The sequence below is a fragment of the Triturus cristatus genome, chromosome 4_2, assembly GCF_964204655.1.
Source record: "Triturus cristatus chromosome 4_2, aTriCri1.1, whole genome shotgun sequence".
NCBI classification, from domain to species: domain Eukaryota; kingdom Metazoa; phylum Chordata; class Amphibia; order Caudata; family Salamandridae; genus Triturus; species Triturus cristatus.
In genome coordinates, this window is record NC_140586.1 from 473,508,325 (window position 1) to 473,535,864 (window position 27,540).

Below are 27,540 nucleotides of genomic sequence, written 5' to 3' on the forward strand. Positions count from 1 at the left end.
TCTCCAGCACGGCAGTGCTGCATTGGAAAAACAGGCACTAGAAGGGCGATGCACCGATTTGGCAGTCTTTTTCAGCAGGAACAACCTCCAAGGGTCCAGAACTGGATGGAATTGGTACCAGATGGCAAGCCATAACTCCCAGCAGTGGAGTTCAGGGATGCTGCAGGTGAAGTCTTTAATGGCCCTGAGACTTCTAACAGGAGGCAAGCACACACACACCCTTAGAGAACCTTGGAAAAGCAGGATTCAAACCTAAAGTCCAGTTTTTACACTTCCACAGACAGAAGCAGTAACTGCAGGCCAACCCAGCAAAGCAATATACAGCAGAGGGTAGTCCTCCTCCTGGCAGCTCTTCAGCTCTTTTTCTTGGCAAAGTCCTCAATCCAAAAGTGTTCTAAAATTGTGGGGTTACTTGTCCAATACTTATACAGCTTTTGGCCTTTGAAATAGGTATACTTCAAAGGAAAGTCTTTGTGGGCTCGAGGCACACTTCAGGGTGATAAAGACAGCATTATGAGAAGCCAGGCACAGCCCTATTCAGGAGACAGTGACAACAGGAAACATCGGTTACATCGCCGTGTTTACACTGCAATACCTTTACAACGCAGGTATTGCAACGCAAGTCATTACAATGACTTGAGCTGGATGGTGCTCTAACCTAAGGAATAGTGTGATTTACTATTCCAACACCTTCCCTACTGTACGTAAACTGGAGTTAAAATAGTAAATCATACTATTCCTAAGTCCAGCACCTTCCATCGCAAGTCGTTGTAACGACTTGCGTTGTAATGCCTGCGTTGTAAAGGTATCGCGGTGTAAACACCGTGATGTAACGTCCTATATTTGATGACAACTACTCTCACCATTCTGGCTCGAGAAGGCCCATCAGCCTGGTGATGGGTCATCAGGGTAGGCAGGAAAAACCTCAGCTCACTTTGTGTGACTGTCAAGAGTGAATGCACAAACAACCCAGCTGTAAGTCTAAACCTTACTTTGATTCCACACGCAGGCACAGGATGGTAAAGCAAGAAAATGCCCACTTTCAACAAGTGGCATTTTCAAACAGACAAATTTAAAAACGACCTTTCCTAAAATATCTTTTTTTAAATCCTGAAGTCAGAGAGCCCAAACACCAAATTTGTAGCTCTTCCCAATTGAAAATTACTCTTGCAAAATGTTACAAGGCAGCTCCAATGATAACCTATGGGAGAACTAGTCCTTGAAATATTGAAAAACAAAATAGGCAGTATTTCACTATCAGGACATGTAAAACACACCAATACATTCCCTACCTTTCACATACACTGCACCCTGCCCATAAGGGCCCCTGGGCCTAACTTTGTGGTGCTTTATATGTAGCAAAAGGGAAAATTTGGTCCTGGCAAGTGGGTACACTTGCCTGGTCGACATGGTAGTTGAAAACTCACTGACACTGCAATGGCAGGCCTGAGACAGGTTTACAGGGCTACTCATGTGGGTGGAACAACCAGTTCTGCAGGGCCACTAGTAGCATTTGATTTAGAGCCTCTGGGCACACACAGTGCACTTTACTAGGGACGTACCAGTAAATCAAATATGCCAATCATAGATAACCAATCATAATCGCGATTTACACAGGGAGCACTTACACTTTAACACTGACCAGCAGTCGCAAAGTGCTCAGAGTACACAAACCAGCAAAAGTGAAGTCCAGCATACAAGAAAAAATACAGCAGGTAGAGGCAAAAAGACAGGGAAAACTGTGCCAATGATGCCAGGTCTAACACTTCACTTAAACAGTGCTTCAGCCATAAACAATTTTAACGAAAGTGAAATGGCATGTTATAAGATAATATGAGTGAAAATTGAACTGTAGTCGCTTACTAAATGAAAGGTAATACAAAGTTTCAAATATTTGTTCACACAAGCAGTACTATTTCAGTCCGGTTTCACATCGTGGTTGGCCACATTTATGAGTTAGGAACTTTGGAGGATGCTGATGAATAGATAGTATGAATAATATATTTAAAACTGTAGTATTGCCAATATGTTGCCTGTTTTATGGGAACAAATGGCCTTGCCAAGTGCCTAAGCTTTCAAATGGAGATCATAACAGAAAGTAAAATATTGATACAGTAACAGTGGGTATGGGTACCCAATATAAGTTAACAGAAATAACAGTCTTGGCATTTCCCCGGTGAGCTGGAGCCACTGAAGGGAGGTTTTTAAAGCCCAGGGCCGCTGCTGGTGGCTCTGTCATTTTCCCCAGCTCTTCAAGACCAACTGCAGCAGGCATAGAGGGCTTCAAGGGAGAGTGGGGCAAGAGGAATGGAGAGAGAGTGAGAAATCAGAACGGGAGAAAAGGAAGATACAAACAGAGAGATACAATGGATGGATGGAAAGAGAGAGAGTGAGAATTTGGGGGCATACAATCAAGCCAGGCGATAAAATTATCGCCGCTCTAGCGGCAGAAAACTGCAGCTAAAACGGCGATAATGGGCTTGATAATATGCTCTATGGAATTCCAATTGAAGCTCATATTATATGGGAAGGACATCTAACATGGGCTTCAATTGGAATTCCATAGAGCATATTATCAAGCTCATTATCGACGTTTTAGCGGCAGTTTTCCGCCGCTAAAGCGGCGATAATTTTATCGCCTGGCTTGATAATATGCCCCCTAGAACGGAAGAAAAATAGAATACAAACAGAGAGATACAATGGATGGATGGAAAGAGTGAGAGAGAGAGAGAGAGAGAAGGGGGAGGAAGGGTTGGTTTATGCCAAGGGCTGTTTGGGTTCCCCAGCCTGGCTCTGATAACAATGCAGATAATTTCAGATTACAAGGTAAATTACGAAGTGCAAAAGGACATTTAACGAGCAGAGGGCCTTGTGTTCTAATTCTCCTAATAGGAAATAAGAAATTGTGACAAATGCTGATTTGCAGCATGCATTTTTATATTTGGGAAATATTATTATAGACTCAGTAGAAGTGCTTCCAATATGTTCACTGCCAAATGCATTGATATTTTGTGACCCAAACTATGTATTAATAGGTTTGCTCTCAAAAATCTTAATGGGTCGCAGTTCATACTTTCTCATTAATATATGTTTTTAAATACATTTTAAAATCAAATAGGACTTGCTTAAACGAATTAGAATTATGCTATAGAATGCATTTAAAATGCTGGTAATATTTGTATAAATAAATCACACATAGGAAAAAATGTGCTTGCTTTAAACGTGTAGGAACAACGTGAAGTGACAAAATGCAGTAGACTATCAATTTCAATGTTCTTCTGCAAGTAACTAGGTCCAAACCATTTTCTTTCGACTTTTGCTCACAGCTAAATAGATGTTTTTCTTTTTAAAATATTTCCTTAGCACCAGCATCATATTAAATAATGTGCTGACTTTACGATTATGTTCTTTTGCTTCATCACACCTCATTTGCTCACCCTGTTTATCCAATGAATTTGCTATGGATTTATAATGGACAGCCAGTTAGAATAAAAGAACAAATTAGATATAACATGTGTATGCATAACTAGGACATTGTAGATGGATTTATTTCATTGCATTTTGACTAGGCCTTTGTCTTCACAACTGGACATTTAAAGCAGATAATTGTTTAGGTATGACGGTTCTGATGAGCACTTTCCACCAGGTAGCAAACATTGCAACATTAGTTAAACTATGTACCGGTTTGAATGGTTACCATGGGAATCAGGAGGAGAAGAAACGGATGTCAACGTCACCATCGGACAAGTGGTTTCCACTGGCTGAAGAGCATGTACACCTACTAACATTCATCACATTATTTGTGTGTTTCAAATATCATAACCAAGTGTTCCTAGCTAGAGAGTAGAAGCTTCATTCTTCATGATTTTATTCTTGTGGATTTACCGTGCTCCTCGTTACTGAAAACTACTGCAGATGGTGACTTTATCCTCCTTTTTCCTGATTCTTTTTGATCAAAGCTACTGCTGTGATAATTTTCTATCTCTGATTTATTTTAACAGTTTCTACAGTTGGTGGAATCCTGGATGAGTTTCCAGAATGACTCTTTATGGGGAGTTTAAGACTTTATCTATGCTCTGAAAATCTTGCTCTTTTCTAGAAGAGATTCTTCATGGGTTCTCTATAGGGCAGTTATGCTCCTGAGCTATATTAGCGACAAATTCCTTTATGGGACACTCTGTTAATTTTATGCTGTCATTAATCAAACCTTTTGTCATTTATTTCTGTAATTTGGACTAATCTGAATAAAAACAACAAAAGCTATACTAACACTTTTAAGAGAAAATAAAGGTTTTGGAAACTTCTCCAACCTCTCATTATTGACTAAATAATAAGAACCTCCCAGTTGGTGATATACATTAATTGTGCTTTTCTTTTAGCTTCATTCCAAACTGGTGGCAAAGGTCTATCAACCTGGGAAGCGCCACAAGGTTTCATGGATCCAAGCTGTAAGTTTGGGGTGTTTGTTTTAAATCCTGATTTGACCAATCCTTGGGCGCTAACATATACATAAAGTAGGTTGCAAATTGCGACCCGCTATGTACTGCTAGAGTCATAGGCATGGCGCCTGCTGGGGTTAGTTGACCACCATGTCTGTGATTGCTTTTAAATAAAACAATATTTTGGGTAAATGCAGACCATTTTCCTAAAAGGAAAGCAGGACACATTTAAAACAAATAAATGGAAATGTTACAATTTTTTTGAAGTAGGCAGTGGTGCCTGGCACTGCCTGCTCCTACAACATGGATTTGCCCTCACACATAAAGGGGAAATGGGTCCCTTAGGGGTGATTAAGACCTCTTTTGAGTTGGTTGTAAAATATTAATTATGTGTGACTGCATTTTGGTCACAAAATATTAATACATAACTTAAGGAATCAGTATTTGGAAGGGATGTCCTTTACTTGAATACCCAAACTGCAATACAGTAATGTGCTACCAAAACATAATTTCGGTTGCAAATATTTAGAAATGCCATTTTGTGGTCACAAAGGCTCCTATTTTATGCTTGCACCTGTAAAAGTAGTTTGTTCATGAGGACCAGATTATCTCCTGGGAATATTAAATTTCCAAAAAGCAGAGAAACATGCCTTGAATATATTTTCCGTCAAATCATTTTTCAGGGCAATATAATGAAATAAACTTGCAAGCACAAAGGAATAAGCAATATTTAAAAGAACTTTTTTACACTACTTCAAGTTGTTTTTTATTGTACTCAAGTTCCTTTGTTTAAATTTAACACTCTAAAATGTAACCACAAACGTATTTCTATTCATCATACTTGAAAAGGAGCAGCAGGTTAAAGCATCTGTTAGCTGTTTCTTAATTAGAGAGCTTAAGAATTAATTGAATTCCTCAATTAAGTTTATTTACATCACAGCACAGGCGGGCGGTCAATTCCGGTGAGATAAAACTCGCCAAGTAACCTTTGAAAGATTAAAACAAAGTTAATTATCAAAATAACTAATACAAGTAATGGGTTCTTGAGCATATGGTACAGGTACAAGGCCTTCTAAAGTAGGAATCTCATATACACAGTAATTCCCATTTGCAGTCACTAGCTATTTACAATTAAACCTGTTTCTGTCAGCAACAAAGTCCTAGTCCTCTCTGGTTTAACATAGGCCATGTCTGCAACAAGCTCTGTCACAAAAATATATGTTCTGTGGCTTTAAGAGGAGTGAATATCTCTCATGTCATAATGTCTGCGGTTTGGGGTACCATTCTGCCTCCAAGGAATTACCATTGTTATGCACAAAGGGTAATTTCATATCTCAGAAGTACAATGAATCATCTCAATTTTTAATTGACAACTGGATTGTGTATGAAATGTGTTTTTTTAAGATTGGAGTGGCAACTTTCAACCTCAAGGAATAGTCACAACACTTATCAGGGTGAACTGTCAAAGTCACTAAATTACCCTAAGCTCAACCCCTTGGTAGCTAGGGCACAGTGCAGGCAGGCTTAAGTTAGGGCAATGAGTGAAGTATTCAGGTAGTATCAAACAGTAATGAAGTACATGTTAATAACCAAAATGACACAAAAAAAGACAGAAATTAATTAAGGGGAACTTAAGATATGATTTCTAAAAGTTTTTTGTAGAAATAGTGCTAAAAAGCACAATGTGCCAATGATAGTGTATGAAAGTAGGAGATCATGCTCTATGCTCAATTTGAGGCCAACTGCAATGAATCCCTGATCAGATACAATTGAATCGGTCCCAGTAAAAAGTCTGGAAGTCAAAAAGCTTTAAAAAGTTTCCAAGCCCCACTTCATAAATGTGCTTTGTCACTTTAAAAAAAATACATTAATATAGTCTCTGCCAGGTTTGCCATGAGGATCATCTGCCATCTTCTAGGCCCTGAAGTTGGGTAACTGGTCTTAGAAGTAAAGACTTTCTTCTGAGAATCTGTAATCCGCAAACACAGTGATGTTGGCAAAAGTACAAAAGTAAGTTAAAAAATAAGTTCAGTAGAGACAGCAAAGTCCTGCTGGGGCCAGGATCGCTCCAGCTGAAGGCCCGATACATTGGTTTATAACGGTGACATAGCATTGACATTTCTTCAAAGTCTAAATGTAGAATGGGACATAGTCGTTTTTTTGGAGGTGCTGGGAGCCCAATGCTGTGGAACTGCTAGTCAGATATGTTTTGAAGCTGGTCTCCTGAATCTCTGGAGGAAAAGTTTTCAAAAGTTTCCCAACCTTCTTCTAGTGCCAAACATCCACAGCAGTATACTTCCAGGCACAGGTCTTTCTTCACAAAAAAACTTTTCTTAGGCCTGCCTGTGCACTTCCCTTCCCCAGTTTGCTTGCAATTTGTAGAACCCGGATGCCCAGAGGTAGATATCGGAGCGCTTTATAAATATACAGTACATTACAGTAGAAGTTAAAGAAACTCATGATTGTTTGTATTTCTAATAGGTGTAAGCCAATCCAAGATGCCCTATACTTTAAAAGTGTCCAATTCAATACCTTTCTCAGAGATCTGAAAGCTCAAAAGTGTGTTTTCTGTTAGTCAAAAAAGATACTTCTTTAACTTAGGATTTAGAGAATGTTTTCTTAAATAGGTGAGTACCTCTCTGACATGCTTCTGATGTGTTAATGGTTCTCTGAGTATATCAGTATATCATCTATATAAACTACAAAAAATGAATCCAACAAGTCTCTAAAAATGTAATTCACAAATTCTTGAAACACCTCAGAATCATTACATAAGCTCTACTTGATCCAGGAGTACGGATAGGAGGGGGTATAAACTCTGAAGGGTGATAGCATTTAACTTGTGCTAATCAATACATGGTCTGTATTCTATATTTAGTTTTAGTATGAAGAAGATGTGAGCCCTTGTCTGCAATGTTGAATCCCTAATAAACCCTTTGTCAAGATTTTATCTGAGATAACACTATGGCCCTGATTATGATGTCGGTCAGAGTTGCCTCCGACCGGCATCATCGTCAATTCTGGACCGAACGATCTCTGGTCGGTGGTCACGACTGCAGCATTACAATATGACCAGACAAGTGCAACACATACTCCCATTTCTCTATGAGAGCTTGTGCTGCAGCCATAAACCCATCATAGCACAAGCTCCCATAAAGAAAAGTGAGATTCTGTTTATCCCTGCACCATGTGGCAGGAACCTCAAGGTGTCTGCCACATGGTGCACAGATTAACAGGGGCCCCCCAACCAGAGGCTGCAGGGAGAAGGGGGCCCTGCTAGGGCCCCCAATGTCACTTTCTGACAGGCTTTCTATGTCGGAAAGCCAGGCATGGAAAGCCTTTCGGAAACCTACATCGTAACCCTGACGGCGGAAACGGCGTCATATAGGAATTATGTGCCGGTTCCAACTTGCCAACGGGCTCCTTGAGCTCTTCGGATGCCAGCCAGGTTTCAAGTCAGACCATCTAGATTAAAATTAGGCGGTTCGATTTGAAACCGTTGATGTTGGTCGGAAAGCTCCCAACCTGTGGTCGGAGGCTTTCTGACCTACTTCAAAATCAGGCCCTAAGTCTTCTTTACCTGTCAAAGGATAGATCCTCCCATGTGAGATCTTGGCTCTCCAAATCAAATGAATGGTGCAATCATATAAAAAACAAAATGGAAAAGTGTCCGTTCCTTTTTTACTGAAAACATTGATGGTAAGCCTTTGGAATCTGATCTTTTGGAATCCCTGTTTTTTCTTTTACCACTAACATCTGTCTTTGGAGCAAAAAAAAATTCAGAACTGTGAGGTGGAATTTCTTGAAGTAGGATAACATTTCTACACACAATGGAGTGCAAAAAGGACACACATGAAGTCTGCCTATCTATGACTATTATTGCATCTCAGCCATGTAGTTCCTAGAATAATGGAAATATTTGGAGATCCAATGATAACCCAGAAGGTTTCTACAAGTGCGCATAAGCATTGGTTACTTTCTTCTCTGACTGATTCACATATGAGTGATAAGCAGCAATTTATTTTATAACTTCCAGATTCCCTTCAGTGATAGTAGATATTTGGTTTTGCAGCTGAAAGAAATATTTTAAAAAGCAATCAAACGTGCTAGAATCCTCTTACTCACGGAGAGTTATGAGGCATCGGCGTGGTGGTTAAAACATGCAGGAAAAACTGTGACTTGGTGAAAGAACTGGTCATTATTGAATATGCTGTCCCTAGGTATCTCTTCCAGGGACAAGCATACACTTTTCGTCGCAGATCTGACACTGTTGAACAATTTAGCTTGAATATCCAGAGTAGATGCATACATTATTTTTCCATTGTTGCTCCTTTTCTTACAGAATCAGCATCTTCTTTATGATTCCCAATGACATAAATTCCTCAATCCCAGTCTTTGTGTCAACATTTCCAAAATAGAAACATAATATCTGATGTGAGAACTCTCCTATCTTTCTTTTCTTTTAAGAGTGTATTTGTAGTGTCAGGTTGATGAGAGTTGCCATGGTATTCAGAAGATTTACCACAAACAAAGTACATCTTTTAATCTTCCCTTCAAACCTTGGTAAAAATCAGCCATTAAAGCCTCTTCTGTCTTCAGAGATTCAGCTATCAAATGTTGTAATTGGGTTATATAGTAGACTAGATCCTGATTGTCATGTCAAAGGTTAATAAGTCTCATGTGGGACGTCAGAAGGCACTGCCCTTTTTCAAATTCTCTTTACATTGATAAAAAGAAATGCTCACAATTTATCTTTATCAATGATCAAGAGTTGTCAAGGCCAGGGGTTCGTTAGTATGGTGAAACCAATGAAGTTAAAATTAGCTGTGACTAGAATAAAACTGCATGAGCTTAGAGGCATAGGCATGTAGTTGACAGAGTGGTTCAGGACCCATACTGTGACCTGGAGAGGCATACTGAAAGTGCCCTCAGGATAGACAGTTGGCTTCTGGCCTTGGTGTTCCACCTACAGTAGTGATGGCAGCGTACCATTTATTGCGATTTATAATATAACCATACTCTTTTTTCTGAGTTAGCAGGAGCATAGTCTACTGATCCATCTTCTGTAAAATTCTGCTGGTATGTGAGACACAGAAACTTTCTCTCACAGACATGTGATTGGCACTTTTAGGTCAAAGGTCCTATTATTCAGGAAGTCTTCTAGACTCCTGGTGCTAGATTGTTTGGGAAAAGGATGCCTGTGATGAAAGACTTTCCATTTCAAAACAAAGTCTATTACAGCAAAGTGACTTTCTAAAGTGGTACAGCCATTACCTGAAAACCCTCAGGGGATCTGGTGACATCATTAACCAGAAAGCTGAAGGCCAAATGGTTTGTAAATGTCACCAGAATTCCGAGAAGGCAATATTGGAATGTATTACATGTTTATTGTTTGGTGCACAGTATGAAAAGGTGTTTTATTTCAAATGGAAATACGGATGTAGAAACTACTGGACCTAATCTTTGGTAGTATGGGGTAAAAAGAAAAGAAAAATGCTACATTTGTCAATAATGTAGAATTTTCGAAACAAAACACCCTTTGTATTGTTAAATACACTCTTTCTGTACAAGGGAGATATTATAGAATCTATTCTCTTCAAAAGTGTAGCTAAGAATGGGCAGTGGCTTTTATTATAATGTCTAGGTGCTGTCTAACTCTCTTGAATACAAGGTTGTTGATAAAATATTAAACAATGGTCATGGTGACTGGAATTTTGCAATCCTGCGGCTGCGGCATTTACCACAGATTTTGAATTTACCACACTTGTCACATAATTTGCCTCAATTTGGATATTTCAACAGAACATGTCCAGCTCAAATTATACTGTCAGAAAATGTGAATGAATGGAGTTGTCTACACTGGAATGGGGTAGAGTTTAATAGCATACAGTAGAGTGGCATACAGTGGATTTGCATCCAATTGAATAGTGTAGAAGTGAGTGGGGTAGAGTGGAGTGGCATACACTGGAGTGGGGTAGAATGGAGCAGCATACCATGGAGTGGAATATAGTGGAATAGCATACAGTAGAGTGTTGTAGAGTGGAGTGGCATGCCATGGAATAGAGTGGAGTGGAGTGGCGTACAATGGAAAAGCTTAGAGTGGAGTGGTGTACAGTAGACAGGCATAGACTGTAGTGGTATACAGAGGCACTGCATACAGTTTAATAACAGTCTTGTACAATGGAGAGGTGTAGAGTGGAGTTGTGTTGAGAGGAATAGCGTATAGTGAAGTGTCTACAGTGGTGTGGCATACAGATGTATGTGAAATTTATATTATTATGTCATGCAGAGTAATGCAAAACAGTAAATTGTGCTGCTTTGTGTTTCTCCAGATTTACCAATAAAAACATCATGGAGGCCTTGCATTCCTCTATAAATCTGATTTGAGTATAGCATTGCCCAGGCGACACCATGAGTGAGACAAGGGTACCACAATCCAATAATCCAGACAGACCTTAGTTAGATTTTGGGCCATTCCCATATGGTGATAACTTTGCAGTATACTGTGGGACAAGGTGGTGACAAGCCAGTATATAATTGGGTAAGGACTGTTTTTAGGGAATGAAAAGGCATTCATATTGCTTTTACTACACTTTGCTGTGTTCAGTGTCAGGGCCTTAGATATAAGTAAGTAGTATATCCCTACCTATTACCACTATATTAAAGTAGTAATAGGTAGGGAAATTTATTTTTAGTTTTTAATACATTTTTAAATTAGTTTACAGCCATGTACTACTCTAGTTTCACAAAATTGGTGACAGATCTCGCTAAGTTTGAAATGCATTATAACTTAAAAAATACTTACCCTACTTAACTGCAGTACCCAAAAAGCACTATCTCTGCACCACAATGTATAATCTTGCCAAATGTAAAGCCCATTTAGCCATTTCACGCTACGTCGAATACAACAGTCTATGGAAAATGCATTGTTGTCAAAAAGCATTTTGGGCCCCTCTTTTGTCTTTGCACCCCTTAATGATTCACCACAAAAATTTTACATCATCTCAAAATTTGGAAAGTTCTATAAGTTTGAAATATTTGGTGGTGATTCGTTAAATGGGTGGAAAAGTTATTAAGTAGCTAATATCTGAGGAATTCCTGTCTTTGGGAATACTCACTATAACTACAGAGTGGCAGTCAGATTTAATGTGATTTCTTTCTTTTGATCTATTATATTTGTTATGTATTTTGTTGAATGGTTCACATAATTATGTGACCATGAATGAGTCTTTTAGTTGCTCATGTAGTAATTCTAAAATTTTACATTTACAGTCTAGTTTATATTGTGGGGTTCCTTGCTATGTTTAGTAGGATTGTACTACATATGAAGCCCAAAGTGAATGAAAGCAAATCATTGTTGTTTTAAAAATTAAGATTATTATTTTTTTCCTAGTGGCAATTTAAATGTCCTCCAAACAGTAGTTTGTTGGCTCTCTGCTGGAGCACATTTTCATTTTGTTGCACATGGGTGCCTTAGAAAGATGTTTTTTGTTGATTTATTTGGCCACTTTTATTTTGTGAGCTGGAGAGCATGAAAAGAAAACCTATGTATATTATGATGTATTCTATTTGTTATGTATTTGTTTCCAGGTTTCTATTAGCATGAGAGTTCATGTAATAAATCTGAAACTTTACACATGCAGTCTAGTTTAGATTTTGGGTTTCCTTGCTACTTTTAGTAGAATTGTGCTACAAGATATCACTAGGTTGAAATAGCATAAGTTGTAATAGTGTATACTGGAGTAGTATGCAGTGGAGTGGAGTATAATAGAGAGGGGCAGATTGTAATGGTTTACAGTGGAGATATGTACATTGGAGTGGGGTCCAATAGAATAGCGTAGAATGAAGAAGAGTAGAGTTGAGTGCCATACACTGAAGTGGTGTAGAATGGAGTAGCATACAGTGGAATGCAATATAGTGGAGTGGCATACAGTGGAATGGTGTAGAGTGAAATATCATATACTGGAGTAGCATACAGCAGAGTGGCATACAGTTGAGTGGCATACACTGAAGAGGCGTAGAGTGGATTTGCATACACTCTAATAGCGTAGAGGGGACTGGCTTAGAGTGGAGTTGTATACAGTGTCATAACGTAGAGTGGAGTTGCATAGAGTGTGGTGTTGTACAGTAGAGAGGAGTACAATGCAGCGGTGTAGAGTGGAGTGGCATACAGTAGGGTGGTTTACATTGGATTGGGTTCCAATCAAATAGCGTAGAATGAAGTGCCATAGAGTGGAGTTACATACACTGGAGTGGAATTGAGTGGAGTAGCGTACAGTGGAGTGGCATACAGTAGAATAGCATACAGTGGAATAGCATAGAGTGCAATAGCAGATACTGGAGTCACATATAGAGGAGGAGTGGCATATAGTGGAGTACACTGAAGAAGTGCTTGCTGTGCACTCTAATATCTAATGCTGTCAAATATCAGCAAAATCAGACTGGCCACCAAGAAAAAAGGTGGGGTCATCAATGTCATCAGTGATGTCATAGATGATGTCATAGAACATGTCATGAGTGATGCAATATGTGAGGTGATAAGCAGTGCATGGCAGGGGCACATTAATGACAGACAGTCCATAATAAAGTGGGACTCCATGCGCCCAGGGCCTGTGAATTAAATGCTACTAGTGGGTTAGCGGTACTGATTGTGCCATTTAAAACATGCCTCAGGCCTGCCATTGCAGCCTGTGTGTGCAGTTTTTAAACTGCCATTTTCACATGGAAAAATAAATCATAAGCCAAGCCCAAACCTTTCATTTAAATAAATAGTCACCCCTAGTGTTGGCCCTGGGCAGCACAGAGGGGCGGGTGCAATGTATTTATTAAGTAACACATGAACTTTTGAGTTTTACATATCCTGATAGCAAAGAACTCTTAGATTGTTTTTTTTACTATACAAGGCATACCTCTCCTATAGGATAACATTGGAGTTACCTTATTACATTTTAAAAGTGTAATGTCCAAATGGGAACAGGTTTTGGTTTGGTGTCTCTGGAATTGTAATTTAAAATCCACACTTATGGTGAACTTGGATTTTAAATTACAATTTTGAAAATGCAAGTGGGCATTTTCTAGCCTAAGCAATTTAGAACCTACAGCCTGACTTTGGGCCAGATGACTGGGTGTAGCTGACAGTTGGGCTTTGTGTACTCCCCTAGACAGCCACATACAATGAGGAGCATGGGTATGACTGGATGGGCCATCACTGGCAGGATAGGAGAGATGAGCTGAGCCAAACCTGGCTTATACTTGAATGGGTTGTCACCTGTCTCCACACAAAGGGCTGCATATCCCCTGTAGTTAGTCTGGACCCAGAGCCAGGAAGGCAGAGTGTCCCTGCATTTCAAAGGCATGCCTCTAGATGGTTATCTCAACTTCAAAGGCACAACTTTCAGTACACTTTTGTACCTGTGGATACTCTGCTAGACAGAAGGACTGCTTTACTGCTACAAGGACTGCCACTTTGTTGCTTTAAAGGAACTTCTGCTGCCTGCTGCTCGCCTGACTAGGGAAGAAGAACTAGACCTGCAACTTCATCTTGAACCCGGTCTCTTTGCAACCACCAACTGGCCCGTTCACACTGAGACTCCGTTGCTCGCACCGCAAATCAGAGCAAAGCTCCGTCAATCCAACTCTTCGCCCTGCAGCATCGACTGCTTTTGGGGCAGATTGCCACCGCAAAGCTCCATCAACACCCATCTGCACTGCCTGCTGGCTCCTTGTGCTTCACAGTCAGCCTCCCGCAACACTCTCCCTACTCCTGGTGGCCCTCTGCACTGTGAACGGGACTCTTGGAATAGAGTACAGTAAGGTGTCCTACAGTGGATCGGTGCAGAGTGGAGTGTTAAACAGTGGCATACAGTCGGCTAAAGTATCATACGGTGGAATAAAGTAGAGTGGAATTCAGTGGAGTCTAGTAGGATACAGTGTAGTACACTGTAATACACTGGAGTATTAGTGTGTACAGTATAGTGACGTGGAGAGGCGTAGAGTAGCCTGGCATATCATACAGTGTAGTAAAGTATCATAGAGCGGAGTGCTGCGTGGTACAGTGTAGTGATGTGTTATGTAGTGTTGGAAAGTGTTGTACAGTAGAGTAAGGTTGAGTGGCATAGAGTGAAGTTAGAGTGGCATACAATACAGTGTTGTAGAGTGTGGTAGACTGTAGTGGTATAGAGTGTTGTAGAGTGGAATGGAATAGAGTCCCATGGAGCGGAGTGGTGATTAGTCGAGTAGTGGAGTACAGTGCAATAGAGAGTCATAGATTACAATGGAGTTTTTAGTTTGGTGGAGTGGAATAGAGGCACCTGCATAGTGTGGCTTAGTGTGTAGTAGAGTGGAATAGAGTTGAGTAGAGTGTCATACAGTGGCATCGGTGGAGTAGAGTTTTTTACAGTGGAGTTTAGGGGCATACAGTGTAGTACAGGGTTGTACAGTGGCATAGAGCATTGGTGAATGTTTTATAGGGCACTTTTACAGTGTGGAGCAGTATGTTATAGATTGAAGTGGTATACATTGGAATGTTGTGCGGTGGCATTCAGTGGGGTAAACTGTCTTACAGTTGAGTCAAGTGAGTGGTGTAACATAGATTGGAGTAAAGTGATATAGAATGGAGTGGAGTGGAGTAGTGTGTCGTACTGTAAAGAGTTATGCCATGTCGGGGTGCATGGGAAACTGTTGTAGAGTGGAGTGGCATCGTGTGGAGGAAAGTGTTGTAGAGTGGACTTAGGTAAAGTGGAGTAAAGTTTGGTAGAGTGTGGTAAAGTGGAGTGGCATAGCGTGGCATAGAGTGTTGCAGAGTCGAGTGGCATGCAGTGCAGTTGAGTGAAGTGGCATAAAGTGGAGTAGTGGAGTTGGGTCAAGTAGAGTAGAGGGGAGTAAATTCTGGTAGAGTAGAATAGAGGGAGTTTTGTAGAGTGCTGCAGAGTGGAGTACAATCCAGTAGAGCGGCATAGAGTGGACTACAGTGTTGAGAAGTGACAGAGACTGGAGTATAGTATTCTGCAGGGGGTGTAGAGTTGAGTAGAGTTTGGTAGAGTGAAGGTGTGTAGAGTATTGTACAGTGGAGTAGAGGTTCCTAGAATAGTGTAGAGTTGAGTACCACAGACTGAAGTGGCGAAGACTGAAGTATTGTATAGTGTTTTGCCTTAGAGTGTTATATTGTAGAGTATTGTGGCATACAGTCTCATAGCATAGAGTGTTGTGGCATATAGTGGAGTGGTGTAGAATAGAGTGGCATAGAGTGGAGTGACATACACTGGAATAGTGTATAGTGGAGTGGTGGACAGTTGAGCAGCATACAGTGGAGTGGCATATTGTGGAATAGTTTAGAATTGGTTGGGGTACAGTGAAGTAGCACGAGGTATAATGGCATAGAATACAGCAAGTACAGTGGAGTGCCCTATAATGGAGTATTGTAGACTGGAGTGGTGTACCTTGGAGTGGGGTAGAGTGGAATGGCATACAGTAGAGTAGGGTACAGTGGATTGGTGTACAGTGGAGTACATTTAGTGGAACAGCATACTTTGGAGAGGCATAGAGTACACTGACATACAGTAGAGTGGGTTACAGTATAATAGCATAGATAAGGGAGGCATAGATTGGAGTTACATACTGCAGAATAGCACATGGTAGATTGGCATAGAGTGTTATGTTATGTTAAATATTACTTGTAGAACACACGTACTGGGGGTCAAGATATTCAGACTGTTGCAGAAAGGCAGAGAGACATCTGCCCACATGGGCTTCAAATACCTTGGCCAGGTAAGGGAGCAATGAGATAGGGCGGTAATTCATCAGAGTTTTAGGGTCAGCCCCTGGCTTCTCCAGGAGGGGGATGACAATAGCCTCCTTGAAGGTATCGGGAACGTAGCCTTGGGACAATGACTCATGCATGGATGTAATAATGAGTGTGAGTGGTGCATTTATGATTGAATGAGTGCATGAGTAGTGCATGGTCATTTGAATATGTGCATGAGTGGTGCATGGATGATTGAATGAGTGCATCAGAGGTCGATGGATGATTGAATAACTGTATGAGTGGTGCATCAATATTAGAATAGGTGCATGAAAGGTGCATGGATGTTAGAGTGAGTTAATATGTATTGCATGCATGTTAGAATGAGTGCATGAGTGGTGAATGGATGCTAGAATGAGTGCCTTGAGTGGTGCACAGATATTAGAATGAGTGCCTGAAAGGTGCATGGATAGCCTAATTAGTGCATGAGTGGTGCACAGATATTAAAATGAGTGCATGAATAGTGTATAGATGATTAAATGTGTCCATGCGTGATGCATGTATGATTGAATGAGTGCATAAGTGGTGCATGGATGTTAGAATGAATGCATGAGAGGTGCATGGATGAGTGAATGAGTGCATGAATGAAGTTTGGATGTTCGAATGAGTGCATGAGAGGTGCATGGATCACTTAATGAGTGCACGAGTAGTACACGGATATTAGAATGAGTGCATGACTAGTGCATGGATGAGTGAATTAATTCATGAGAAGTGAATGGATGACTGAATGAGTGGGGCATGGATGATTGAATCAGTGCAGATGTGGTGCATGGATTTTATAATCAGTTTATGAGTAGTGCATGGATGATTGAATGAGTGCATGAGTGGTGCATAGATATTAGAATGAGTGCAACAGAAGTGTATGGATGATTCAGTGAGTGCATGAGAGGTGGATGTATGATTGAACGAGTGCATGAGTGGTCCACGGACATTAAAATAAGTGCATGAATGGTGCATGGATGTTTCAATCAGTACATGAATGGTGTATGGGTGATTTAATGAGTGCAATAATGTGTGTATAGGTGAGTGACTGAGCGCATGAGTTACACTTGGTAGCCACGTCTAGGGCTTTGTGTATGTAACTGTATGGGTGTGTAGGTGGATATGTGAGTGGTTTATCAGTGACTTAATGGCTATTACACTGGCTGTTTTAGTGAATGAGTGCAGATCTGATCTAGTTTATGAGTGAAATTGAATGGATATCAGTGTCTCTATCTCTGAGTCACTGCTTGTACGACACATTGTATAGGTAAGTGATTGGATGTGTCAGTGCCTGCTTAAATACCTACCTGAATAAATAGGTAGGTTGTTGTGTGACTACCTAGAATTGTGCTGTATTGTGCTAAAAACTATTGTTAAAAATTGAGAGAAAAAATGTATAGGAAAGTATAGCAACTACATTTTATATTTAAAAACAATCTCCATGGATATCAGTAAAGAATTTGTGAGTAGTGAAATACCTTTTTTGAAACATCAGCAACGTTGAATTGCAGTCACTATTGAAAAAGAAAAAGAAGATAATGATATGTTAGTATTTGGGGCCAAATGTACGACCCTTTTTTGCGTCCGCAAATGGGAGACTGCAAAAAAAGGGTAATAGCATCTACACATGCTATTTTGCGAGTCACTGACTCGCAAAATAGCATTTGCGACTTTTGCTATTAGGAAGGGGCTTCCCTTCCTAATAGCGAGGCCACCATCCCTGGAAGGGCTGACATTCCCAATGGGCTTGCGAACTGCGAGAGGCTCATTAATATTAATGAGCCTCGCAATTTCAACCCTATTTGGAATCCCAAAACAGTGTAATAACACTGTTGTACTTTTCATTTAGCGCCTCGCAATGAGTCGCAAATTGCGAGGCGCTAAATGAAAGGGTCATAAATCTGGCCCTTAATCTTCAAAATTAAACACATATAATATTACACATTATTTATACTGCAAGACTATATTACAATATAGTAAAAATACCTTTTCCCTTTTTTATTGTTCTCAGTTTTCATACTGCTTCACCCTAAATGATGGTTTGTATTAAACATCATCCTTGAACAGTGGGGGGGAAACAATCAATAGATTTAAAAAAAACAAAAGAAACAAAACTTCACAGTAGATCACTTCAAATATATGATACTATGCATTTCACTCACTACAAGTAAATAATTAGTGTTTTTTTCTAAAGTTACTAGAGTAATCCGAAGAAACTTATGTAAAAAATGTCCTCATAATATTATATCTGGTAAATATCAGAAATAAATATGAAGCACTCTTCAATTTTAGAGACCCTTTTGAAAACATCAACCCTGGTAAGCCAAATGATGTCTAAAGTAGTGCTGATCCATGTAGACAAAATTGCATACAGTACTTTTTTCACAGGACGTACAAGTTTGTTTGGAGAAAGAAACTGAGACAATGTATTTACTTTTCAAGGCAATGTTTGGTTTCATCTTAAGGTTGTAGTGATTGGAATATGTGCACCCACTATCGGAGTTCAATGAGAGTGCTGTGTTTAGTTGTTATGTTAGCTCCTTTCTCCAATATAAACAGACTCTTAATTTTCGAAGCTGTTTTTGGAAATATTGCCCTCATAAGACCGTGTAATGCCACACCACAGTATCTAGAAGTTGTTGTTTGAGAAACAAAAAGGGTCATTTTTTTTTTGTTTTAAAAATAGCTTTTAGTTCCAGCTTAAGGCTGCTGTAATTGGAGCATATCCATTCTGTTTTTAACTGTAATTAGAGAATGTAGTGTTTAGATGTTATATAAACTCCTTTGTCAAAGGGAACAGGAATCTTACCTTTGGAACTACCATTTGAAGACATTACCCCAAATAGGTTGAATAATATCTAATAAACACATGAACCACATATTAAAAAAAACACAATATACTAATTTTTATTCACAAACTGTCCTCAGAACATTGGTTGAAGAACGAAAATATATGAATTTGGTAATATCCTAGGCCGTCTTGGTTTGGATTATAGATTAGTGTCATTGCATTCTGTCCATATAAATTGGCATCTTTTAAATAGATAGTGTAGTGTCCAGAGGTTTTACTAATTCCTTCATGAAAGATGATATCCAAAGTTTGTGATTTCAGTTTTAAATTTTAAACCATCTGCTCTGCATCATTGAAGAATCACTATAATGTATTTCCCAGTCATTTCCAGAAACAACATAGAAATTACATCTGATCTGCAGTTTGGGCAGGTCATATTTTGGTGGCTCTTTTCAATATTTTTTCAATAGGCACGGCTTTAGTATCTGGTAATGTTAAGTCGAGGAATCGTTCAGAATGAATTACAGTGCTCGAGGTGAATCCACAATCTTCGTAGTCATGATTCAGTTTGTAACTCAATCCATACAACTCATTAATATTTACTTCTTCTTGCTCTTGATTTCTAGCATTACCATAATAAATTGTTGTGAGTCTTATTGGATAGTGACAGAATACACTACTGATCTGGTAGATACGATGTCTCACTCCATTCTGATAGACCATCTCGAAACCTCTGGCATTGTGGGTCTGGCTCTGAGGTGGTTGATCTCTTTTTAAAAGGCTGTAAATTTCAGGTATTTTCGAATGAAGTGAGATTGAACGCTTTAGAGTTAACTTCTGGAGTTCCTCAGGGTTCCATCCTGAGCCCTTTACTTTTTAATATATATGTTTGGCACTTTGCCGACATTGCTGAGAAGTTGGGTATGACTATCTTTTCCTATGCAGACGATACTCAGATCGTCTCTCCCTTTCCACTGCTCAGCACCTAGATCCTTCCCTGCTGCAGCATGGCATAAGGAATGTTTTATCGTGGCTGACCAGTAACGCTCTGAAGCTAAACAGCACCAAAATTGAGGTGCTTATTCTGGGTAATACCCCGAACCTTTGGGGAATCAAACACTTGCCTGACACTTTGGTCCGTGTGCCTGCCTCTGTCCCTAAAGTCAAAAGTTAGGATTCCTAACTTTACTACTACTAAATGCCTTCTGTGAATACCAAAAGTAGTAAGTTTAACCAAAAGTAGTAAGTGCATTCTGCGAATACCAAAAGAATTAAGTGCCTTCTGTGAATACCAAAAGTAGTATGTTTAGGATTCTGTGAATCGGGCCCTACATCAATAATTAAAAGCTTCAGTTTTTTCAATACTCTTTCTACCTCATGACAAGCGCCACCAGATAATTTCTGGTATTATATTTTGTTGTCATGTTCCACAGGTATCATTAACAGTCGATGAAGAGAAATTCCTTTATTATTATGTGCAGCTAATCTTGTTGATGAGTTAACTACACATGACAATTTAGAATCAGTAGTCTTATGTAAATAACTTATGAGTACTTTAACTAAGACACTTTTTCCAGTGCCAGCTTGACCACAAATGTATAGTAGAATTGGTTTAAATAAAGAACATTCACACTTAGTCTTCTCATGCAGGACTCCATGCTCTAGTTTATCTTTAACTTTGTTAAAAATGTCTTTCTGTTCATTATTCAGTTGTCTAGTAATTTTTCAAAATCTAAAGTTTGTTGTCTTGCTTGCAGCATTGCATTCTCCACAATATTCATAGCTAATGCTGTTGCTGCTTCATTTTGAATTATTGGCTCTCCAAGGGAATCTTGACTTGCTGGTGCAGAACGTTGGCTGCTTTGAGAACTCTCCTTGGCTATCTCACCAGCAATTGTTTCTTCCTGTTCAATCTCATCTCACAACCTTTGCAGATATGTTGTAAACACTGAGCATTCAATGGTGTCTTTCACAGCATTGAAATAGTCTTCGTAACAGTCGTAGTGTCCAAGTAATTGTGATTCTGCATACCATGGCTTGAACAACTGCAAATGTGCCATGTAGAAAAACTCTCTTTTCTCTGAAGTTTGACTACTACATTTTCTGTGATTAATCAGATTTCCTTTGTTGTGTCTCACCAAACAACCATCACATCTAAGGACTGCATTTCTTCCTAGTTCTGTATGTACAGTTACAATACTTCTATGTGTATAGTGCGGAGGTACATCATAGGGAGACATTTTTTCGAGAAGAAGATTCCTTCTAGGGTAGTATTTATCCATCATGATAGTCTTTAGAATGTCTGTACTCTTGGGATAAAATTTCTTCAAGATATTTCTGGAAATTACTTGAATACTCTATTACGACTACCTGCAAGGCCTAGGCTTACCCACAGAATTCTTCCTGACTTGGAGAATAATCTAACCAAGATTAACCTGTCTGAGCATTCATATGAACCTATTTCTCTGTGGAAAAGCATTTTCAAGCTAAAACTGTAAGACATTTTTCTGCAAAAAATCTCCTTCCACATCTCTTTCATCTCTGTTTTCTCTGACTTTGTTATATATAAATTCACATAGCAAGCAACAGCAATGGAGTTGTCTGGAACAAATTGTAGATCCATATTTACATTCCACACTTCAGAATGTCATAATTGTAGTCATTGATATATTTTGAAGACTCTTTTCTTCTCAGGGTATGCCTGACTGCAGAAAAAAAGCTGTTCACTCTTTCTTCTGAGATCACATGTTGTGGGAATCCAAAACAACCTCTTGAACAAAACTTTCCTTTGTATTTGTATTTTCGGCAACAATATTTTCCACACCTATGATTTTGAAGTCATAAAACTTGTCTTACACTCTTATCTCTAGTGTCTTTTGGTTTGGCACATGTCACATACTGTTGTTTGAAAGACAAGACCGACTCATCAGTGTCTTTTCCAAACTTTTGTAGCATCTTTTTCTCATAGCAGCATGTGAATATGTGGAGCACATCTAGCTTGGTAGAAGTGGATTCGTTTTGTTGCAGATGAAACCCATCATCCCTTGAAAACTGTGGTTAAAATATCTGCAAACATTTGAGGGGCCAGCAACCAAAGTACTCCTGGTGTCTTTAGATTGATGCCCTTTCTGTTTGAATTTGTTTCTCTCAGGAATTCAAGCAGGTCATCCCATGCATACTCGGCGCAACTGAATGTTAGAAACCAAGTCGGAGCTCATAGGTTTAAATTAATCAAGTTGTATTATAGGTTTTTATCTTTTCCTTTAACTTTCTTAACAAATTCCTCTACTGTCATATTTTGCAGATTCACTCCTGTCTTGAGAATGTGGTTTACTGCATAACATAGCTCTGACAAGTCACTCTCAAGTAAAAGATAAACTATATAGAGAATGCACTGGTGAAATCTAGGATCCTCTAATTATAGTCTAGCTGATCTGTACTCAGCTACCGGTATCTCTACAGGCCACTCATTATTCCTACCATCCACTCCTGTGGGAAAGAGATGTGGAAAACACCAAGCTTCTAAATGTTTCTCCCACACACTCAAGGGACTTTCTCTTACTTCTTTCATGTGAAAGAGATCCATAGTATCACCATTTGGGGAAACATGGCGGCAGGTCGCGGGAGATCCAGGAACAAAGAGAGGCATGGGCTGAATTTAACGGAGATTCAGCCTAAAAAGATAATGTGAATAGGACATAAATAGGAACGGACCCCAAATAAGTTAAAAAGAATCCCTACCAAGGCTGAATATATAGGTCTGGACATCGAAGTACAGCAGGGAATCTGGCGGCATGCGGCGGACCTCTGGAGAAGAACGTGAGCGGCATCAGCGCTGGTTGGATTCCAGGCCGGGAGAGGCAGTGTCAGCACAAGACGTTGGCTGCCAGAGAAGTCAGAGAAGTCGGAGAAGCCAGAGAGGGGATGCGGTGTGTGTCACGGCGAAGAGGAGCAGGACCTCGGCTTGAATTCATGATCTGAGGCTCCTCAGGAGGGGGTAAGGAGCGGGAGATTACAGTGGAACCAACAAACAGAGGTAAAAGGGTCTCTGTCAATGGAAAGGCATTTTCCCCAAGGTACTGCAGCTTGATAAAGAGAAGTGGAAGGTGTGGGGGCAATACCATAAATAAAGAAGGTATTGTCAGCCTGCAGAGGGGGTGGGATACATTGAATGAGGGGGCAGTGTCACAGCCAGCACCTCTATGAGCAGTTCACTCAAATTATGAGCAGGTACCAGCTACGCTCCCTCCCCGAGGCTAAAGGGAGAGGTAGAGGTGGAAGAATTAGGGCTGTCGGACAGCAGGTGATCAGATCAGGTGGACAGCGAGGTTGTCCCAGTTTCCCTGAAAGAAAGGCGATAAAATCTGGGGGAAGCCAAAGCGCTGTGGTGCTAAGGAGACACGAGCCTTGATAAAAACCTCCCATCCCTTAGTTATTATTTCAAAATATTGGAGCAGATTGCGGCACCTCAGGGACGAGGAAACAAGAGCACCCTGTCAAAGTCAGTTCCCCTGCAGCTGGAAAATTGATTTTCCCCATTAGTAAGTATACAAGATGGGGACAGTCAGACTGAAAGCCGAGGAGTGCAAATTATTGCTAGTCCCTCTCTCAGACCCTAGTATAAGCTCATCTCAAGGCAATGGAAGTACCTCGGTGGTGGTAAAAACAGACACCTTGCAAGGCTTAGAGGGAGCGAAGAGTCAGGTTGAACAGATGTTTCTAAGTCTGAGGCAGGATATTTATATGAAATTCGAGATCTCCAAGTCTAACCAGAAAGGGATTCAAGATAAATGTGTGATCTTGGAAGGAAAACTGGACGATATTGCAAAGTGAACTGGGGCATTGGAGAGTGAGGTGAAGGTCCTGTCAGAGACCATGGCAGAGAACACCAAGGATTTAGAGAAATAAAAAATACAGAACAGAGCCCTGCAAGATGATATGGAGAGGCTTGAGACACAGGCCAGATGCAATAATTTGAGAGTTCTCAAGGTACCGGAAGGATCAGAGAGGGGAGATATCAAAGCTTTTGTATGCAAACTGTTGAGAGAAGGAATTTTGAAGGACAGACCGGATATCGAGATTGAGAAGGAGATCCAGAGAGTTCCCAGAGGCCCTTTCAAGTTAAACCCAGCTAGGAAGGCGCCTAGGAAAATACTGATAAAATTACTCACCTGTGCACTGAAGGAGCTAGTGCTGGGGCGTGCTTTGAAAGAGGGTTCTCTAATGTACGAAACCTTTAGCTACCAAATAAGATCGGACCTCAGAAAAAGAACAGCTCAGAGGCAGTGGGAGTTGGGGATCAGAATAAATGAACTGCGGAGCAAGGGCGCCCAGGTTCAAATGAAGTTTCCGGCCATGTTAAAAATAATGTGGCGAAACAAAATGCATAACATTAGCAATCCATAGGAAGTTGATACCTTCCTAGCATAGATGGAGGGATGAGTCTCATAAGTAAAAGGGGTACCGTCAGTAGAGACAGGGAAATTGTACATATTTAATATGAAGTGATAGGTCACAAAGGGCGAATATTATCACATAGGGAGTAGAAAGGGGGTTTCCCGGGGAAAGCAATTGGTGTGGGGAGCAGAGGGAAAAAAGAAAAAAATGTACTCCTCATGATGGTGGCCCAGGAAGGGGTGAAGGGAAGGTTAGAGTTGGGCTCTAAATTGAAGGAGCTAGGATGCTATAAGGAAAAAAAAAACGAATATGTATAGGCCGAATGTAATCAGATTGTTAACATGGAATGTGAATAGGAGAAAGATGTCCCGGGTAATAGAATTTTTAAAGACTAGTGAGGCAAACATTATATTTTTACAAGAGACCCATCAGGAAAAACAGGAATGCAGACTGAGTTATAGCAAATTAAGAAGGGTCCAGTGGGTACTCTGTTCCGAGCAGAGGGGAAGCACAAGGGGAGTGACCCTTATTATAAGTACTAATGTCGGAAAAAGAGTAGATAAGCACGAGTCAGTTGGCGGCCACCATACTGATTCAGGATAGGCCTTTAGTGTGTGCAGTCTACTATGGGCCAAATGAGGATAACCCGGAGGCCTTATCAAAGCTCGAATCTTGCCTTTTAGAGACAACAGCACCGATTATCATGGGAGGTGACTTTAATCTAGTTCTAAATAAAGAGTTAGACTGCACTTCACAAGTAAAGTACATTAGCCCCCCAAAAACATTTGCCAGTTTAAGGAATACGATAAGGGAATTTAACCTAGTGGACATCTGGCGCAGATGGGCGAAGCTAGAGATTTTACTTTTTATAGTAAAAAGTACAGACACCATTCCCAAATAGAGTATTTCTGTTTAGATCAGGAGCTACATACAGATGTGGAGGAAGTAAAACATATTCCCGCGGTTTTATCGAATCACTCAGCAGTGGTTATGACCCTAAGGTTTCAGCAAAAAGAGGGACAGAGGAGGTGGACATTGGACAGGACTATGTTAATAGATGAGGAAGTGATATTTGGTTTGGGTGAAAGAACAGCGGAGTATTTCCGATTCAATCTGGGCTAGCAAAAGATCAGATAGTCTGGGATGCTTTTAAAGCATATTAAAGGGGGTTACTAAGGTCTATTATGGGGAAAAAGGAGGGCTGCGAAACAAGAAGAAGAGAGGAAAATCAGAGAGATTAAGGAAAAAGAAGGTGAACTGCAGAAAGCATTGATGGAAGGCTTAAGTAATGTGCCAGAATTAGTAAAGGAATTGGAGAGTCGGCAGGCTGAGTTCCAGGCACAGCTCGATAAAAGCTATTTGATATATGGAGAGCGAGTAAGCTTTAGCACTTCCCCTATGGAGAGAAGTGTAGCTTGTTGCTGGCCTGGAAAGCGAAAGCGGATAGGGCCAGAAATACAATAAGAAATCTAATTAGAAGAGGGTCAGGAGAAGTGCTCCATGCCAATACAGACATTTGTGTAGTGTGTGATATTATATAGTGAAGATATAACACCAGGTTGAGAGAGTATAGAGAACTCGTTAAAAATGATGACACTCCCTCAATTAACAACGGAACAGAAGAAAGTCCTAGAAGTAGACATCTCAGAAGAAGAAGTTAGGGCACAGTAGAAAAAAATGGTAAGGGGAAAGGCAGCCGGTCCAGACGGTTTGCCAGTTGAGGTCTACATATGTATTATAGATAGAGTAGTGCCAGTTCTAAAAACTCTATTTAATAAAATGTATATGGAGGGGGAAATTCCACCTAGTTCCTGGGAAGAGCCCACGGTTATGTTAATCTTTAAACCAAATAAAGATCTGCAGAAGATAGATTCTTCTAGACCTAAATCTCTTTTAAATATAGACTATATGATTTTTTCAGGAATTGTGGCATCGCAAGTTGCCAAGGTTATAAAAGGGGTTATTCACCTTGACCAAAGAAGTTTCATACCAGAGAGGCAGCTCAATGAACTAACTTTCCAGGTGATGGGAGCTATAGATATGGCGGAGACTCGAAATATACCATTAACCATAGTGGCAATAGATGCCGCCAAAGCTTTTGATCAAGTGAACTGGACATATTTTTGGGAGACCTTAAATCGTTGTGGTTTCCCAAGAAATATGGTTAGGGCGGTGCAAAATCTATATCTGAATCCCAGGGCTAAGGTGTTGCTTAATGTGATATTATCAGACTGGCTCAGTATTACGAGAGGTACAAGGCAAGGGTGCCCACTGTCCCCACTTCTATTTAATCCATATATAGAGCCGTTAGCTAATTGGATCAGGGAGGACCCCACTATTTTTCCCTTTAGATCCGGCGGGTTTGAAGTAAAATTGGCTCTATATGCAGACGACTTGATCCTTTACACCACAAATCCTCAAGTAGCAATCCCTAACCTAACGAGAAAGGGCTATAAGGTTAATACTGGAAAAACTGAAATAATGGAGTAGAATCAGAGGTTGAAGAGTCAGGGGACCAAAAACCAAATGCGATATCTTGGGGTACTGATATCTCAGAAATTAGAGGATATAGCTATAGTGAATTGGAAGAAAGTTAGTAAGGAGATAACAAGTTTATTGTTACGATGGGTGAACCTACCACTAAACATCTACGTGAGGGTAAACCTCATAAAAATGATTATACGCCCTAAAAGTACCTTTCTTTATAACTCTATTCCTCTAACACTTCGGAAGATGGATAAAGCCAAGCTACAGGGAAAAATCTGTAGCTTAATTTGGTCCTCGAAGGGCCCAAGAATAGCTTGGAAAAAGCTGAGAAGGGGGCTTCAGGCTGGAGCTTTGGCTTTACCGGACCTACTTACCTACTGTTATGCCTTTCACTTCAAAAATCTCCGCATGTTGGCAAATAAGACAGATAGGTCACCACTGGGCTTATTGTTTAAAGCTGTGTTACTGGATGTCTGCCAAGGTCAGCATCATTTTCTTTTTAAATATGGTGACACAAAGTTTTTGTAAAAAGTGAGGCTGAAGATCTTAAGGTCTGTTTTAAAAACCTGGTTTTACATAAGAAAGAGACTGAGAATTCCATACTACTCATAGCGGGCTCCGATTTGGGAATCCTCGGGTACCTC